General features: G+C 42.0%; 1 protein-coding gene across 1 annotated transcript in view; it reads left to right on the top strand.

Annotated features, from left to right (window-relative positions):
* Positions 1-15434, top strand: part of EFCAB5 (EF-hand calcium binding domain 5) — a 104154-nt gene that overhangs the window by 2710 nt on the left and 86010 nt on the right. The gene's annotated exons all lie outside the window — the stretch shown is intronic.

Genomic DNA, 15434 nt, shown 5'->3' with positions numbered 1-15434 from the left:
GACTATAAATTCACATTAAGTTTGTACCAGGAACTTAATTTATTAATTTACAGGGGAAGTATCTCTTCCTGATATATGAGTTTTTAAGAAAACGAAGATTTAGAAATTATTGGTGCATATTCTTTAGCTTATTCACTCTTAATTGAGAAAATATTGAATGTGTATTATATGTAGACACTTTTAAGAACAAAATAGGAGTCTATCTACCTCTCTTAACAGCCTCATAGCCTGTTAGCTGGGGAAACCACATCAAATAATGACACTAGGGTTTAGTGGTAGTATGGCTTGTCACCACTGCTAGTCCCCAAGAGAGATATGAAATGTAGATATGTACAAAGTGTTTTAGACACACAGAGGAGAAGGTCTAGGCAAATGTGGGCTTCATGATATTGGATTTAAAGCAGCCGTGGGCAAACTACGGCCCGCAGGCCGGATCCGGCCCATTTGAAATGAATAAAACTAAAAAAAAAAAGACCATACCCTTTTATGTAATGATGTTTACTTTGAATTTATATTAGTTCACACAAACACTCCATCCATGCTTTTGTTCCGGCCCTCCGGTCCAGTTTAAGAACCCATTGTGGCCCTCGAGTCAAAAAATTTGCCCACCCCTGATTTAAAGCTTTCGCTGCAGATCCCAATATAGTTGCTTTGTGAACTGAGCTGGATCACATGTGAGCATTGAAATCTATGCTCTCTGCCCCATTTATACCTATTTTTCCTTGGGCTCAACCCTGGTTCCTGTTTGGTCTTCGGGTGATCTGAGAGAGAAGGTCTCTACTTCAAATAGAGAGAAAATCCTAGAATCCTCTTACTATACTGGTTGAATTCGAGAAGAGAAACCAAGAGCAATATTCCCACAAGCGTGTGCCAAAAAGATAAAAGTCCTCCTACTTCCATTAATAGTGCCTTTATTCTTCTCACCCATGATAATGACCTGTTTGTGCTGTTGGAGTTCAATTAATCCTTAATTTGTATCATTTCTTCTTTGGGGGTGAAATTATAGGGGAAGTTCTGAAATTCCTGAGACCAGCTGGTTCTTAAGCTTTGAAACCTGATGAAAACTATTCATCATCTCTCCAGAAAGATACACTTCCATATTTCATACATTTACTAAAATTAATTGAGGTTAAGAATCCTGATCTGAAGTTTAAAGCAGTGCTTCTCTATCTTTTTTCATATCCTAACATCCATAGAAATGATATTTGTGTAGCACACTAGGGTAAATTAAAAAGGCAACTGTATGGCCTGGATGGAAAAAGTTGTTTTCTTTATATATTATATAATGAGAAAAATAAGATAAACATATTAAGGATGATAAATATTAATTTATATATGCTTCTAAATAAATTATTCTAAAAAATTTAGTGAAAAACCTGAGATTGTATCTGTAAACATAACTTTTTAAAAATATTTTTTTATTGATTTCAGAGAAGAAGGGAGAGGGAGATAGAAATAGAAACATCAATGATGAGAAAGAACCACCGATTGGCTGCCTTCTGCGCACCCCCACCAGGGATTAAGCCCACAACCTGGTCATATGCCAGGAGTGGGCAACCTTTTTATGAGTGCGTGCCCAAACCAGCAAAATCTCTGACTCAAAATTCTTCTGCGTGCCAACCCTAATTTTTTGAGAACATGTTATGCCTACTTGATATCTCTTAAGGTGTACATATGTGAAGAACCTTGAAGAAATAATAAAATTCATTCAAGCGACAAAAACACAGTATATGATGATGAAAAGTACATTTTTTATTTTTTTAAATTTCTTTATTGGTTAAGTATTACAAATGTGTCCTCATCTCCCCATTAACCTCCAACCTCACCCCCCTCCCCCCCGCCACACACACACACACACACACACACACACACACACACTCATGCTCTCATCCCCCTGTTGTCCTTGTCCATTGGTTTGGCTTGTATGCATAGCATTTATTTTTTAATGTATACATGTACACTGATAGTCCAACAGAAAACTTTATGATTCCGTTTGATATTATCAGTGGGACTTTTGCTGCTGCATCACTGATGACAAAGATTTTACATCAGGTTTATATTTCGTGACCTTCAGAGATATGCACAAGCTACTACTTTCATCCATCAGGATACTCCTATTACGAGACTTAACAAAATTCATCACTGAGAACAAAGCTTCACAAGCATATGTGGATGAAAACATGGAGAGTAACGCTGTTGCAAAGTTTTTTAAACAGAAAAAATTTTCTGGAATGGCATTCCAAGTCCTCAGTAGTTCTTTTTTGCTACTTCTCTCTGGTACTCCGGTCTCTAATCGCTTTTTTTCAATGTTTTCCAAGTCAACTCTAAGGTCAACAAATTTCTGCTTCCAAATTGAGCTACTCTGAAATTCAATCAACTGCATTTCAAAGTCAGCCATGTCTATCCATGAAAACATTTGTAAGTTTAGTTCCTCCAGTTTCATGCTATCTGGAAACCTCATGAATTTTGCTGTCTCTTCCAGTTCTCTGAATTTCGCAAATCTTGAGAAGAACTGCTCAATAGTTGACTCCATGATGTTTAAAAACAGCTTTTGAAGGCTTTGACAGTCTGTTCTGTCATCTTTTGGGAGGTCTTTGATGTGCCTCTTGAGGTTTGGGAAATATCTAAATCTCTCACCATCCACATCCCTCTTAAAGACTTCCAGTTTCTCTTCAAAAGCCTTTATGTAACCAAACATAACATCAAGTGTCTTGCCAGTTCCTTGTAATTTAACATTTAAGTCATTCAAATGTTCACAAAAATTGTAAATGGAAGATTATCAGAGAGGGTTTCGCGTGCCAGCAAATGTTACTGGTGTGCCATGTTTGGCATGCATGCCAGGGGTTGCCCACCCCTGGCATATGCCCTCTACTAGAATCGAACCTGGGACCCTTTAATCTGCAGGCTGACACTCTATACACTGAGCCAAACCGGCAAGGGCTGTAAACATGACTTTTTAATGTAAGGTTTTGTGATTGAAATAACTATGTAATTCCTCAAAAAGAGAATTTAACAATGACCACTTGGTAGTCATTATTATTTATTTTTTTATTGATATTTATGTATTAGAGAGAGAGAGAGAGAGAGAGAGAGAGAGGAAGGAAGAGGGAGTGAGGGATAGAAACAGCAATTGAGAGATAGGTAGTCATGTTGATGAGAACTTATTTTATATAAATAGGTGAGAAATTTAAAACACTTTCACAATGATTCAAAATTTACAAGTATCTACACTAATAAAAGAGAAAAATGGTAATTGGCGTACGACGATACCCTTTTCATTGGCTAATCAGGGCTATATGCAAATTAACTGCCAACTATGATTGGCAGTTAACTGCCAACTAAGATTGGCAGTTAACTGCCAACAAGATGGCGGCTAATTTGCATATGTAGGCACAATGCAGGGAGGCGAAAGGGAAAGCAGGAAGAAGCCCCCTGCCACTGACAGTGATCTGAAACCCAGGGGGGAGCTAAGAGCTGGGGGGCAGGGCAAAGGCGGCCCTGGGGCCGCCTTTGCCCTGCCCCCCAGCCATGATCAGAGAATCAGGCGCCTTTGCCGCCCTGGCCAGTGATAGCAGGAAGTAGGGGTGGAGCCAGCGATGGGAGCTGGGCACGGTTGAAGCTGGCAGTCCCGGGAGCTAGGGGTCCCTTGCCTGGGCCTAAAGCGGAGCCCACGATCACGGCGTCCCCTGCTGCCACTGCAGGTCCCCACTGCCCGGGCCGGACGCCTAGGCCAGAGGCATTAGGCCTGGGCAGGGGCGGAGCCTGCAACAGTGGGGAGCTGGGGGTCCCCTGCCCAGGCCTGACACCTCTGCCGGAGGCCTCAGGCCTGGTCAAGGGGCCGATCCGGTGATTGGTGATCGGAGGGTGATGAGGGTCAACTCCTCTGGCCGAGGCATCAGGCCTGGGCGGGGGGCAGAGCCGGGGATTGGGGGGATATGATGGTCCCCTTGCCCAGGCCTGAAGCCTGGGTCAGAGGCATCAGGCCTGGGCGGGGGGCGGAGCCGGGGATTGGGGGGATATGATGGTCCCCTTGCCCAGGCCTGAAGCCTGGGTCAGAGGCGTCAGGCTTGGGCGGGGGGTGGAGCAAGCGATCAGAGGGAGATGGGGGTCCCCTGCCCAGGCATGATTCCTGGGCCAGAGGCCTCAGGCCTGGGTTGGGGGCAGAACCAGTGATGGGGGGAAATGAGGGTCCCCTGTCCAGGCCTGACGCCTCTGTCAGAGGCATCAGGCCTGGGCAAGGGGCTGATCCTGCGATTGGAGGGTGATGGGGGTTAACGCCTGAGGGCTCCCAGTATGTGAGAGGGGGCAGGCTGGGCTGAGGGACACTCCCCCCTCCCCCCCCACACACACACCCAATGCACGAATTTCGTGCACCGGGCCCCTAGTAAATTATATTTGACTCTGATAGTTCCTTTTTCCCATTTGCTACCTCCTGCTCCCCAGATCCAATTAGTATAATGTCTTCAATGTACTGGAGCAATTCAATGCTGATTGGAAGGCTGAGATACTCTTATCTTTTTGGGGGTATAATATGGCAGAGAGTAGGAGAACTGATGTAATTGTAGGGCAAGACTGTGAAGTTATATTGTCAGCCCTGCCTAGTAAAAGCAAATTGCTTCTGGTGTTCCTTGCCAATTTGTATGGAGAAATAAGCATTTTCCAGTTCAATAGCTGCATACCAAATGGTAGGGGTTATGTTGATTTATTCCAGTAAAGATACTACCTATAGAAGAGCAGCTCTTACTGAAGGCATCACCTGATTAAATTTATAATAATTTACAGTCATTCTCCAAGATCCATCCACCTTCTTCACAGGCCAAACAGGAAAGTTAAATTGGCAAGAGATAGATTTCATCACCTCTGCTTCTTTCAGATCTTTATTGGTGTCATTAATCTCTATAATCCCACATTCTGCTCTCCCAAGAAAGCAATAATTTTTGTTTACTCTCCTGGTATGTGTGTATGTGTGGGAGGGAGATTTCTAAGATCTTTAACTTGACCCTTCAGACTATAATGGCCCTTATTCCAGGATCAGAGAGCCAATATGGAAATTCTGCCAGTTATCAGGTATCTATTTTAATTATACACCCAGGAACTGATTAAATCACTACATAGTGGTTCTATGGACCCACTCAGCCCCCTGTGATTCAAACTTGAATTGTGACTCTATCTCTCAGGGGTTGATGGGGGAATAAGAGGGACATTATGTAATACTTTCAACAATAAAGATTTTTTTTTGTTTTGTTTTAACATTTTATTTTGAAATAATTTTAGATTTACAGAAGAGTTGCAACGATAGTATAGAAAGTTTCAGTGTACCCTTCACTCAGACTCTCCGAATGTTAATAGCTTATATAACCTTGGTTCAATAATTAAAACTAAGGAATTAACATTGGTACAATACGATTAACTAAACTATAGACTTCATTAGAGCTTTACCAGTTATTCCACTCTTGTCCTTTTCTGTTCTAGGATCCCATCCAGGGTCCCACATTGCATTTAGTTGTCTTGTCTCCTCAGTCTCCTCCAATCTGTGACAGTTCTCAGTCTTTCCTTGGCTTTCATGATCTTGACACTTTTGAAGAGTCCAGGTCAGGTTTTTTGCTGAATGTCCCTCAATTTGGGATTGACGATGAGTTTTCATGATTAGACCGAAGTTATGCATTTGGGGGAAGAATTAAAAAAAAAGTATATATATATATATATATATACATATATATATATATATATATATATATTACTGCAACTTGCTGTTTTCATTCAATAATATGATTTTGAGATATTTCTATAGTAATATATAGATCAGACCACTTCTTTAAAATTCTCTACACAATTCCATTATGCGAGTACTAGATGCCCGGTACACAAGATTCGTGCGGGGGAGGGGGGGGGTCCTTCAGCCTGGCTTAACAATAAAGATTTTTTTTAAAAAGACTCTGTCTCTCACCTGTCCACCACAAGCCCCCACTTAAACTGGTAGACTGCAGTGGCATTTTGGGCCCCCAGGAATTAACATCAGTTTAGTGCCAATGTTTAGAAATCTCTAAAAACCTGGACATTTCTTTTTCCCTAGCACACAATCATTTTACAAAATGGCCAGACGTCCCTTGTGGAGAAGACATAGAGGAAGATTTTCAGTGTATATTAATGGCAGTGCTGCAGAATTCTCATTTAAGGGGATCAAGCCTTCCTTTCAATTAAGATGCTTAAGTTTGGAAACTGGGTAAAAGGTCTGAATTTTCCACTGTGGTGACTGAAGTAATATTTTTTCCACCATATGTGGATTTTTAATATTATGTGTAGATGATCAATGTTTTAGTAAACTGGCCATCTATTTTATTCCTAGGACCACCATGATAATTTAGCCACAAAGATCACTAAGGGTCAAAATACCTGATTACCACTATATCTATACTTCTCTTTATGGTAAATATACCCACCTTGTCTTTGGTGGTTAAACACTGATATTGACCTCTGATACTTTGAAATGGATCATCCCATCATGCCTAGCTTATGGATGAAAGCTACCATAGAGCTTTCCAAGGATGCAAGTACTCCCACTCTCTAATGTATTTTTCAGTGCCTTAGTAATGTCCCCAGAGTCCTCTAGGGGGATGTACTTGGGGTAGTAGATGTGCAGGTCATATGTGATAAATCTATTTCAAAATTCCTATCTCCCTAAGCCTTTGGATCTCTTTATGTTATGTCAAGGAAGTTCTGGTATCTCAATTTGAATAAACATAGGCCACTGTGGAGTCTATGTTTTAGTGAACTCACCAAATGGTTAGTGTCACTCCCAGCTATAAATGCTAACACATTAAATCCTTACTTTCTGGTAAGTGTACCCATAACAAGAAATTCTAACCAAGCCAGTGTTATAGTCTGTGCTCCTTGCTTTAACTCCCTTATAATATACTAGCACACATTCCCTGGGTTTCTGCCACTATGTAAGCAGTGAAAATCTTTTGCAATAAAAGCCATTTCCTCCTGGTCAGACTTTGTATTTACCCTGTTGGAGCATTTTAAGATCTGATTTTAGCTATGATTTTACTAGAAATAAGAGGTGGTTGTTGTGAGTCTTGAGGAAAATGGGCATCCCGCTGCAAGGCTATTGCCCAAGATGAGATTATTACAATGTTTTCAATTAAGAGGAGGTCAGTCTCCACAAATACGGAGAAAAAACTGCTTCCATTGGCAAAAGAGGCTCAGAGTGGCTCATGTGTTTGAGATTATTAGTCTCCTAGTCCAATTAAATGTCACCATTCCAAATTTCAGGGTCCCCTTTCTTACCAATCAGTGCCCCAATTTTCACATAAGTAACGTAGCTAGATTGTGAATTCAATTTATGTTATAAGTCTGCAACCCATAATTCTTGATGAATAGAACCCTTTATCATTAATTATATAATGAATTTGTTACAGTTTTTGGCTTACAGCCTATTTTGTCTCTTTTGGTTTCCATTTGCATGGAATCTCTTTTTACATCCCTTCATTTTTGCCTATATGTGTCCTTTAAGCTGATGTGAGTCTCTTGTAGTTATCATATAATTGGGTCTTGTTTGTGTAATCCACTGAGCAATTCTATGCATTTTGATGGAGAATTTAATTCATTTACATTTAGAGTAATTATTAATAGGTTAGGACTTACTAATGTCATCTTATTGTTTTCTGAATGTTTTATAGTTCCTTTCTCCTTTTGCCTTCCTTTGTGAACAGATAATTTTCCGTAGTGGTATGTTTTGATTCCTTCTCTTTATCTTTTGTGTATCTACTATGGATTTTTGCTTTGTGGTTAACATGAGGCTTACATAAAACATCTAATAGATGCGAAATTTATTTTAAGCTGATAACTTCAATCACACACAAAAATTCTACCCTATTACTCCCCTCCACACGCACATATTTTATATTTTTGATGCCACAATTTACTTCTTTTTATATTGTATATAAATTAGCAAATTATAGTAGCTAATTTGTTGTTGTTGTTAATCCTTATCAGAGGATATTTTTCCCATTGATTTTTTTAGACAAAGTAGAAGGGAGGAGGAGAGAGAGACAGAGAGAGAAACATGATGTGAGATAGACATATTAATTGGTTGCCTCCCGCATATGCCCCAATCAAGCCTGCAACTGAGGTACATGCCCTTGACCAGAATCAAACCTGAGACCCTTCAGTCCATGAACCAATGCTTTATCCACTGAGCTAAATCGGCTAGGGCCTTAGCTTTACTTTTAAGTGTTCATCAAGAAAGGGTTATGTTCAGCCTTTTTTCTTCTCTAGCTATTCTTACTGGATGAGCTACACTAGCAACCTCCTGCAATACCTTTCTGTCAATACCTAGAGGATCAAGACTCATAACAAATCCAAGTAAATCATATATCTTTTAGTAGTCTGAGTAATCAGAATAATGTATGATTTCTTTTTTATACTATGAAACTCCTTCCTCAAGGATAATTGGCTGCTCTTTCATATATGACTGACAGTCTTGCCAACCAAGATGCCAAATGCTACAATTCACCAATTTACAAATCTATTGGGAGTGTGTGTGGAGAGTCCTAAACTAGATTTACAAAGGCTAGCTCACAGCCAACAACCTAAGTGGAATGACTCTAGAATCTTACGGGTGGAAGTGTGAGGTGTGCAGAATGCTATACACTTTGAGTAATTCAAATGCAAACTAATGCTGTTTAGACTAGACAATGCTTCCATTATTTTCCAGTGGACTTGATTCTGCATAACTTCCTACAAATGCATCATAATACATTTCAGTGGCATTCAGATTCTTACTGGACACTTCTGTCAGGCTATCAAGCAGGTAGCTTAAATTTGTATCATTCCTCAAACCTGTTATTCTTTCCTTTCCTTATTTCAATAAATGCCATCACCATTCACCCTTCTAAACATGAAAAAAAAAAAGAAAACACTTAGCGAGCCTTAACTAACCTCTTCTTTCACTCCTTAGATCCAATTATGCCCCAGTCCTGATCATTGTCTTTGTTTGGGTTCTCTCAGAACAGACCCTGATCTAAAATGTTGAGTACAAGTTCATTTGGGAGGTGGTTCCAAAAAAACAATGGTAAGGGTGTAGGGAAGAAATACAGGAAATGAAGGAAGCTTGCATTATTGAGTATCAAATGCAATATTGGGCAACTGAAGCTCAAGGCCATTGGGTAACTCTGGGAGACAGAATAGAACATACCTCAGAAATGCTCCACCTGTGAGACTATGCAGCTTCCTATTTATCAATGGCTGAGGGCTTCTCCTATCAGATATTAATTTCCAAGTTCTTCTGGCCTGTCCCACATTTGGACTGTCAGGAAGTCCTCTGAGAGAATTGCAGATGCTTGCAACCAGAAGCCATCTGCATGTTTTGTAAAGGTGAAGCTGGAGGGGTATGGTTAGGGTACTGACAATGTCTGGCGGAGCCTAGAGTAGAGTAGAGTGAGGGGTAGTGAGGCATTCATCTCAGGTGCAACATTTAAGGTGCAAAATTTACCTTGATTCTCTTTCCCCCACCCTATTCCTTCACACTTCCAGTCTTTGCTAGGGGAGTTAACTTTAAAAACACCAATTTGATCACATCTGTACTATGTTTAAAAAACACACATAGAATAAAGTCTAAACTCCTTACTTTAGCATGAGTAACTATGCAGATTGAAAATTTACCTTTTGTGGACCCTGAGAAAGAGATACCTACTAAGAAGGGCTCCTGGTGGCTTAACTGGGCTTTAAAAAAACCAAACACACACACACACACACCACCACCACCACCACCACCACCAACAACAACAACAACAACAAACAAAACACATACAAAAAAACGGAGCCCAGCAGCCATTTCTAACCAGGGGCCTCTCGTGCAAACAGCACTTGAGGGAGAAGGCTGCACTAAGTTGCCTGCAGCCTGCACTGAACTGCCTTCCTGCACTGTGTTTCTGCTATCTGAGCCAGCCCTGATAGAGGATTTCCTGGCATCCTACTTCAACCAATAGAACTGAGGCTTCCTCTTCTTTCCCCCTCAGTTGGTTGTGCAGCTATATCCCCATCAACATCTTCACCACTGAATCAGAGCAGCTTCATTCTGACCAACCAGGACAGTGTTTTTTGGACCAATCAAACTGTGAAGATTTGGAGTCCTCAGTTGCATGCAGACAGACCAATCAGGGACCTTCCATAGAAGTCAGCTCCCCTTTGGCTCTGGGAGCACTTTCCCTTTCCACCAAAGACTGAGGACTATTTTCCCTTTTTGTGCTAAAACATGGAAGACATCCTGCGGGAGCAGAACAGACGAGCAGAGCAAGGCAGAGCAGCGTGGACCAGCGCAGATGGAGCTGACCTGAGCAGAGCGGAGCTGCCTTGCCCCAGGTCGCCTTTGTCCAGGGCCTCTTCTCAGCAATGCTGTTTCACAACTGTGCTGCTTCATAACTGAGCTATAACACTACTGAGCTGTTTTTCAGTGCTGTTTTCACAGCTGTACTGTATTACAATTGAGCTGTTTTGCACTGAATAAAGTCTCCTTCTTTACTGCACCCCAAATTAAAGCTTCCTGTTAGCATTGAATTGGCACCAATGACTACTGATTGACATCTTTTACTCTCATTTTCTGCCACTTTCTTTTATATAACTACTAGAGGCCTGGTGCATGAATTCGTGCATGATCGGGGCCGGGAAGGGACACAGGAGGTTGGCCAGCTGGGGTGGTCTGGCTCGTCTTGCTCAGTCCCAATCGGCCAGACCCCAGCAGCAAGCTAACCTACTGGTTGGAGCATTTGCCCCATGGTGGTCAGTGCATGTTATAGCAAGCAGTTGAGCAGCCTTAGCATATCATTAGCATACTAGGGGCCCAGTTCATGAAATTCATGCAGGGGGGGGGGGGGACGGGGGGGTTGTCCCTCAGCCCAGCCTGCACCCTCTCCAATCTGGGACCCCTCTCACAATCCGGGACTGCTGGCTCCCAACCACTCGCCTGCCTGCCTGCCTGATTGCCCCTAACTGCTTCTGCCTGCCAGCCTGATTATCCCCTAACCCAAACTACGGCCCGCAGGCTGGATCCGGCCCATTTGAAATGAATAAAACTAAAAAAAAAAAAAAAGACCGTACTCTTTTATGTAATGATGTTTACTTTGAATTTATATTAGTTCACACAAACACTCCATCCATGGTTTTGTTCCAGCCCTCCGGTCCAGTTTAAGAACCCATTGTGGCCCTCGAGTCAAAAAGTTTGCCCACCTCTGCCCTAACCACTCCCCTGCCAGCCTGATTTTCACCTAACTGCTCCCCTGCCAGCCCAATTGCCCCCAACTTCCCTCCCCTCCCAGCCCGGTTTCCCCAACTGCCCTCTTCTGCTGTCCCGGTCACCCCCAACTGCCCTCCCCTGCCGGCCATCTTGTGGTGGCCATCTTGTGCCCACATGGGGGCAGCAATCTTTTGACCACATGGGGTGGCCATCTTGTGCAAGGGTGTGATGGTCAATTTGCATATTACCTCTTTATTATATAGGATTATATTTTGATTGGTTGAACGGCTGAACAGCCAACTGGACACTTAGCATATTAGATTTTTATTACATAGGACTAGAGGCCCAGTGCACAGATTCATACACCAGTGGGATCCCTCAGTATGGCCTTCACCCTCTCACAATCTAGGACCCCTCTAGGACTGCCAGTTTCAACCCGATCCCCACAGGCCAGGCCGAGGGACCCCATTGGTGCATGAATCCATGCACTGGGCCTCTAGTATGCATAGAAGATCTTTGGTTAATCTTTTCCCACCCTCCCCGCTTTCCTTCTGAGATTCATCAGCCTGTTCCATGTTTCCATGCCTGTGTGCTGAGCATCTTCTCCCTGGTGGTCAATGTGAGTCATAGCTACTGGTCAAACAGTTGAATGGTCAAAGGGTTGCTTAGGCTTTTATATATAGAGATGCTCTATTACATGAATGCTTCAAACACTTTTTGAACTTTCATATCCTCTTGTGTGTGTATTGTTCCTTCTGCCTCAAATAATCTTCCCCACACCTTTATACAAAAAGGTCTTACTAGTCCCTGAATAAAGCTTGAAAATCTATTTTTCTGTGAAAAATTCCCCGATCTCTCCGAGAAAATATATTATTTATTCCTCTGTGTTTCTGAACATTTTGTATGTACCTCTACTTTTGCACTTTGCAAACTGAGTTGCATCTGTTTATTCACTAACCTGGGAACTCTTTAAAGGCAGGCCTGATTCATATTTTTAACCCCAGTGTCTACCTGCATATAGAAGGCACCCAAAAAAGGTTTATTGAGTTGCATTTATCTGGGTGTTTTCAAACAAAACAGATTTTTAAAGAAATGGAAGGATGCTTCTTAGCAATTTCAGGAGATGGGACACTATAAGCAAAGAAAGCAGTCTGTGAGAATATACAATTGGGACCTATCAAATAAATCTAGTTTATATATGAACTGCTTCAAAAAGGCTACAAGGCAGCTATTTTTTAAGTGTTGGAATCTGTTGTCTCCAAAGGCAGTACTTTTGTTTACTCAACTAAAGCATATGTTATGTTGATAAAAAGGTGAATACTCTAGTACATTATAAGCATAATATTTCAGATTAAAGAGTCCCTAGATTGTAACTGCCCTACAGACAGAGATCATGAATATAAAATTTACTTTCTACATAGCACAAACGAGACTAAACATACACAAACTCTTAAATGAATTTTGGCACAGAAGTGATTTTGATAATCTGTGGTTGAATCTATAGTCATTTGCAATGAAGTAGGGACCCGGTAATTATCCAATTTAATTCCTTGATATGAATAAATAAAACCGATAAATCACATTCCTCTCAGAATGCCCCTTCAAAAAAAAAAATGCTCTTTAGTGAGATTATTATTCTGTCAGCCTTTCTCACATGAATTAGGTAGCCATCAAAGTTTTACTTCACCTCATCTAGGGGGAGAACCAAGATGGCGGCATAGGTTAACGCTGGAGTTTGCTGCTTTGAACAACTACTTCAAAAGTGAAACCAAAAAACGGAAGGGACATCACCCAGAACCACAGGAATGCTGGCTGAGTGGAAGTCCTACAACTAGGAGGAAAGAGAAACGCATACGGACACTCAGAGGAGGCGCAGTGCTGGAGTCAAATTCTGAGGTGCAGAGTGCTCGGAGCGGGCTGGCGGTGGAGGGCGCGGTTGGCGTTTTCAATCGGGAGGGAGTCGCAGACTCTGAGCTCCAGATCCAGGCGAGTCTTTAGGGACCCAGACTCAAACGGGAGAAGCGGGACTGTCTGGCTTCGGTCAGAGCGAGTGCAGCTTTCTCTCCGAGGTTTGCAGCCGTTGCTGGGACTCAGAGAGGCAAAGCCCCTGGGGACAGGACTGAGAGCCGCCATACTGCTCTCTCCAGCCCACCCTATTGATCCTGTGCAACCCGCCCTGCCCAAGCCCTGCACAGAGGCATTTGCTGGATAGCCTCAGGCAAAGGCTAGATTAGCACCTCCCTAGAGGTCAGAAGTTCTCTCACTGCTGACACAGCTGATTCTCATAGTCACTTGGCCTGGAGGTCAAACCCTCCCTGGTATTAGCAACAACAATCAAGGTTTATAAGACTGCGCACAAAGACCACTAGGGGGTGCACCAAGGAAGCATAACAAAATGCGGAGACAAAGAAACAGGACAAAATTGTCAATGGAAGATATAGAGTTCAGAACCACACTTTTAAGGTCTCTCAAGAACTGTTTAGAAGCCGCCGATAAACTTAATGAGATCTACAAGAAAACTAATGAGACCCTCGATCTTATATTGGGGAACCACCTAGAAATTAAGCATACACGGATTGAAATAACGAATATTATACAGACTCCCGACAGCAGACCAGAGGAGCGCAAGAATCAAGTCAATGATTTGAAATGCGAGGAAGCAAAAAACACCCAACTGGAAAAGCAAAATGAAAAAATAATCCAAAAATGCGAGGATAGTGTAAGGAGCCTCTGGGACAGCTTCAAGCGTACCAACATCAGAATTATAGGGGTGCCAGAAGATGAGAGAGAGCAAGATATTGAAAACCTATTTGAAGAAATAATGACAGAAAACTTCCCCCACCTGGTGAAAGAAATGGACTTACAGGTCCAAGAAGCGCGGAGAACCCCAAACAAAAGGAATCCAAAGAGGACCACACCAAGACACATCATAATTAAAATGCCAAGAGCAAAAGATAAAGAGAGAATCTTAAAAACAGCAAGAGAAAGAAACTCAGTTACCTACAAGGGAATACCCATACAACTGTCAGCTGATTTCTCAACAGAAACTTTGCAGGCCAGAAGGGAGTGGCAAGAAATATTCAAAGTGATGAATAGCAAGAACCTACAACCAAGATTACTTTATCCAGCAAAGCTATCATTCAGAATTGAAGGTCAGATAAAGTGCTTCACAGATAAGGAAAAGCTAAAGGAGTTCATCACCACCAAACCAGGATTATATGAAATGCTGAAAGGTAACCTTTAAGAAGAGGAAGAGGAAGAAAAAGGTAAAGATACAAATTATGAACAACAAATATGCATCTATCAACAAGTGAATCTAAGAATCAAGTGAATAAATAATCTGATGAACAGAATGAACTGGTGATTATAATAGAATCAGGGACATAGAAAGGGAATGGACTGACTATTCTTGGGGGGGGGAGGGGTGGGGGAGATTCGGGAAGAGACTGGACAAAAATCGTGCACCTATGGATGAGGACAGTGGGTGGGGAGTGAGGGCGGAGGGTGGGGCGGGAACTGGGAGGAGGGGAGTTATGGGGGGGGGGGGGAGAAAGAGGAACAAATGTAATAATCTCAACAATAAAGATTTAATTAAAAGAAAAAAAAATGGGCAAAGGACCTAAATAGACACCTTTCAAAAGAGGACATTCAGAAATCCGAGAGACACATGAAAACATGCTCAAAGTCACTAATCATCCTAGAGATGCAAATCAAAACAACAATGAGGTACCATCTCACACCTGTCAGAATGGCTATCATCAACAAATCAACAAACGACAAGTGCTGGAGAGGATGTGGAGAGAAAGGAACACTCGTACACTGCTGGTGGGAATGCAGACTGGTGCAGCCACTATGGAAGACAGTATGGAGTTTCCTCAAAAAGTTAAAAACGGAACTCCCATTTGACCCCGTGATCCCACTTCTAGGAATATATCCCAAGATAACAAAACACCAATCAGAAAGGATATATGCACCCCTATATTCATAGCAGCACAATTCACCATAGCTAAGATATGGAAACAGCCTACGTGCCCATCAGTAGATGAATGGATTAGATAACTGTGGTACAGCTATAGGATGGAATACTATGCTGCTGTAAAAAAGAAGGAATTCTTACCATTTGCAACAGCATGGATGGAACTGGAGAGCATTATGCTAAGTGAAATAAGCCAGTCAAGAAAAATACCACATGATCTCA

Source organism: Myotis nattereri (assembly GCF_964212035.1).
Source record: "Myotis nattereri genome assembly, chromosome: 16".
In the NCBI taxonomy this organism is placed as follows: Eukaryota; Metazoa; Chordata; class Mammalia; order Chiroptera; family Vespertilionidae; genus Myotis; species Myotis nattereri.
The sequence above is the reverse complement of the archived record's forward strand: the minus strand, read 5'-3'. Positions and strand labels throughout refer to the sequence as shown.